Below are 5,132 nucleotides of genomic sequence, written 5' to 3' on the forward strand. Positions count from 1 at the left end.
AATCGCGGAATAACTCCACGGAGGTCAAACACGACTCTAGTCACGTTGTTATCCTGTGTATATACTCAAGCTCGGGTATAAAGCTCCTCTCTCATGTAATCAATAATCCAACCCAATAGAGAGTATAACAGATAATATCCATAATATAAAACAATAAGAAATGCGATAAGTAAACCTAGTAAATGCCTAGAGGTAAACACCCAAAAAAATAGAGAAGTGGTCAAAACTGGGCTTGACTCCTTTTAGCGACTAGGAAATGCCCCAAGAAGCAGAGTCCCCAGCAGAGTCGTCAGCTGAAGCTAGCGGAAATATACGCGAACGTATCACATGTTCGAACATACAATAGAGTCGCCATCGAACTTTATTTATCCCCAAAGGGACGGGAAAACATCGATAAAACCCGGGGGAAAGAGATATGATGGGTAAGGAAGTCGGTTATGCAAGGGGAAGGTATTAGCACCCCAAACATCCATGGTACTCCATGGGAACCGTTTTGATTGTACTCGCTCGAATAGTGTAACGATAAATTCATGACCATTAAGCTATGGATAAACTTAACATCAATAAAACCAGAGTCACCACCGCGCTTTTATTGTTTCCAAAGGAAAATGGAAAAGTATGAACAAAACTCAAAGATAAGAAGTTTTCAAATCAAAACTAATAAAATGCCAGAGATTACAGGTAAGGGGGTTGGTTACACAGAGGGAAGGTGTTAGCATCCAAAGTGTCCTAGGTACTCCTAGGGAGCCCTTTTTTATGTGTGTATGTGTTTTTGGTATAAAAGATATTTGCAATAAATAGAGTGTGAGGATGAGAAAAGAATTCATATTTTTGTGTTTGACAAGACCTTCAGACTTGTGCCTACGTACCAATATAAAAATGAGGGATCAAAACCTCGTAGTTTGTGGTATCAATTTCAAAATGAGTGGATTGCTTTTAATCAAAATTTAAATTTAAAAGAGGCACAAATGCCCAAAAGAGTTTGAATGAGTTTTGGTTCTTTTTGTCTTTTTGAAATTTTAAGTCAACATGGTTAAGTTCATTTTCAAATTTGATTAAGAAAAGAGTTTAAAATAGCAATGGTATAAGGCCAAAGTTTCTAATTTGCAATATAGTCTAAGTTTTGAAATCACAAGCAAAGAAGATTTTTGAAAAGGGGGAGAGATTTTGAAATTTAAGAAGTGGGAGAAGATGAAGAGACTAATCCTAAGCATAAAATTAAAAGTTAAGAGTTGAAAAGGTCTGACCAATGGGATGCAATCCAACAGACAAGAGTGTCATATATAAAACCCACTCTCCCTTTGGACTTTGAATCAAGCAATGTCAACAAGCAAATAGCAATTGGAAGAGCAAGGCATCAAATAAAGATAGCCAAATCCAAGCAAGCAACTTCGCAGCTAACAATCTTCTTTGTCTTCTCGTGTATCAGATGACATACTCCTTGATTAGCTCAGAATAAGGCACATGTTCAAAGTAACAGTTACATCAAGACCATATAGTATATGAATTCATGTGGATCCCAATACTTGCATCAGATGAAAGCTCAAATCATAATAACTTGGTCTCAGAAATGTTGGCATTGGCCAAGTCCTTTTGCATATGGAAGGTTGCCTAATTCTAAGTCTAAGGCCCATATCAAATCTAACATTCTACACAAACATTTTTTAGGGTTTTTGTTATTTATTAAGTAATTTAAGGTCCTAAGACCACAAACACAAACAAAATACACAAAAAATATATACAATCACAATATATGGCTCAAATGAGCAAAGTGAAAATGACATAAACATAAACAAGTTAAATGATCTGTAAATGACAAATGAAATGATAAATGACTTGAATTTAAATTGCATAAAGTAAATGACTTGAAAATAAAAGCAAGAATAATAAAAGTTAGTCAAATGTTAGTTGATTAGGAGTTAGTGAGTTTTGCTTTTCAATTGATTAAGTCATTCTTTGGAGAATACTCAACCCTCTATTCACAAGCATGGACCCTTGAACCAAGATATCTTCCAAAGGAAGGAAAAAAGGCCAAGTTTCCACATAATACCATGAAAGGGGGGAGACTTACAATCTCACTTACTAGAATGTTATGCCTTTAGGGTCAAAATTTAGCGCTATGTTAAGAAATCGTAATTGGACTTATGTAGAAGTTACAACTATCTGAGGTCGGGCAATAAAATTTTGGTGTTAATGCATGTTAGAGATATGGTATAATGAACCATACTCCTAAAACATACCACACACAAAAAAGAAAAAAAGGATCAAATGGTGGACCTATCTCATCCATACTTGTATTGGTTCATCTAACACAAAGTTATTGATGAACCAGTTAGTCTTAGGATATTGAGACTTCATTGGTCAATGAAAGAGATGGGATAGAATGGGATTGAAGATGAAGAGGGAGGGGAAATGAGGGAAAACACAAATTGGTCATGAGAGGAATTTTATCAAATTAAAATTATTCATTCATTTTGGGAGATGAAATGTACATTTCATCAATCCCTTAAATCATATGATTTTAATCCAATAAAAGTCAAATCAACATTGACCAAGGCCCAAACACATACTTAAACTTCACAAGTCAATAAGAATGGCTCAACATAATTTTTACACAATTAATCAAATTAAAATGCACTTAAATTGAATTATGTTTGGTCAAAAACCTAAAACCTCCTCAAAACACCAAATAAATGGCCAAGAGATTTATCCTAGGTCAAACAAGGTCAAAGGACCTTAGACAAAAAGTTCATGATTTTTGAAAAGTCAGAAGTATTTTTAAACAATTAAAAATATACACAAAAATAATTAAATCATGAAAAATATCAAAATTAATCCAAAAAATAATTTTAATTCATATAATGAAAGAGAAAAATATTTGAAATTTTTTAGTGAAAGTCTCATGTTTTTTGGATTAAAAATGAAATTAATATGAATTAATCAAAATAAATGGATTAAATGAAAAATCAGAAAATAAAATATAAATAAAAAAAGCAACGGCCATCAGATCTCTCTCATTAATTGAGGTGGAAAATCTGATGGCCACACGCACGCGTCCCACCATGCACTCAAGACAACTTAATGTATGTGTGGTATGCAAAAGCAATGGCTAAGATCATAACGTGAGATCAGGATCCAATGGTTTTGGACACTCCAACACATCACCGGAGCCCTAGCTTCGGTCTTCTTCTCCGGTGAGAGCCATCGGACTGGTCCAATCAAAACCTCATGAAAAAAGGAAAATTGATACACTAATTTGAAGAAAAAATGCTTAGGAGCACGAATATGGCCTCAATTTTCTCCAATTCCAAGTATATAAAAAGATATATGGATTTGAATTTTGAGGACCATGAACTGAGTTGCTTCGATTTGACCTCAAAAAACCTCAATCTTCTTTCTTACATTGATAGGACTTCAGACAACCAAAAATCACAAAGAATGGTGAGGAATTGAGAGAGAATCGAAGAGAAGAAAATTCTGAAAATTCACCTTCAATGGAGCTTTAGATTGGCATGATCTTGATTCCAATTGTGCTTGGCCTTGTTTCAGATGCTTGTTGGAAGTGATTAGGATCAAGAAAAGGTCTGGACTCTTGGAGTTTCAATCTCAAAACAGATGCAGATTTGAAATGGTATGGGTTTGGGATTGCAGGTTCAAAGCTTGGGCATAAGGTATTTAATTCTGAGCAATGAGGGTCTTATTTATAGGCCATGAGATTCATTTCCACACACTTCCAAATTTGGCAAATTTTGAGAAATTTCTTTGCATGCTTGCATGGGCGTGTGATAGGCCCATCAAGTGATGCAATCAGGTCCAAAAAGGATTGAGGATCATGCTGAAATCATGTTACAAAGCCATGCAATCGTGTATGAAAAGTGGAAGTGGAAATCTTCCAAATGGTTCTTCATGTTGCACACATGTGCAAGTTCCTCATCCTTTGGCCAAATGAGATAATCTTGGACTTTTTAAAAAGGTGAAATCAAGGGGAACAACTTTCATATTGAAAACTTTTTCATTTGAATCTTGGACCATGATGAATTTTGAGGTGGAAGTTAGGGAAATCAAACATATTTTAAAATTTTCTAAGTCCCATGTCAAATGTTCATTTCTTCCACCTTGAATAACTTTTTCTATGGACTTCAAATAAGAAAAGTTCCTTCATAAAAGTTGTAGCTCTTTCAAACCTCTTCAATTTGGTCATAAACTTGATCTCATTTGGATTTGGCATGAAGGATTTATGCATTTTATAAGTTGAGGAAAATCACTTGTTCAATGGTATTGGCCCAAAATGACCTATAATGTTTCCTCTTGGCACATGTTTGCAAGTTGAATTTGAACTTCCTACAAACATCAAAGTTGAAGTAGACATATTGAATTTGATCAAGGAATTTTAATGGATTTAATATAATAAAAATTGAGCAAGTTATTGTCTTGGGAAGTTGACCTCCAAACTGGGGTTTAAACAAAATGACCTATAATCTTTCACCATAAAAAATGACTTTCCAAGAAAAACTAGCTCTTGACTTCAACATGAAAGTTGTTTGGAATGTCATTTTGAGTAAATTTATATTGGAATCATTTTCATATGACAAAAATTGTAGGAGATAGGATCTAGGGAACCCTTGTTTTGACCAGTTGACTTTCTTTGGTCAACCACCATGAACCATCTTGCTAGCTTGGCATTCTATTGACTTTTGGGACTCATGGAGAATCATAGATGTGAAAGATGATGTAATGTGAAGTATCCCTTGAAATAGTTTATCAATTGTTGAAGAAACTTGTTGAAGAAGTCACACAAGATACCCAGATGAATTAGGGTTTCCAAGGCAAACAAACTTCAAACTCTTGATGATTTATTGATCAAAATAACATGTGAAGATCATGGGGATCTATATATGATGTCTAGAGTCAATGTAAACAAATTAGTGATTGAACTAATTGCATTGAGGGTCTTAAACCCTAGATGTGAGCTTGATGGAGCATAGGTGAGCATACACACTACCTACAAAAACAACAAACTATACATTGACATATTTTTTTGGTATTTTGGTTAGTAAATAATGAAAAACAAAGTATGATACAATCATATGTTCTTGGTGATCTCTCCCAATGCAAACCCAATGAATGAAGGG

The sequence above is a fragment of the Lathyrus oleraceus genome, chromosome 5, assembly GCF_024323335.1.
Source record: "Lathyrus oleraceus cultivar Zhongwan6 chromosome 5, CAAS_Psat_ZW6_1.0, whole genome shotgun sequence".
Lineage (NCBI taxonomy): Eukaryota > Viridiplantae > Streptophyta > Magnoliopsida > Fabales > Fabaceae > Lathyrus > Lathyrus oleraceus.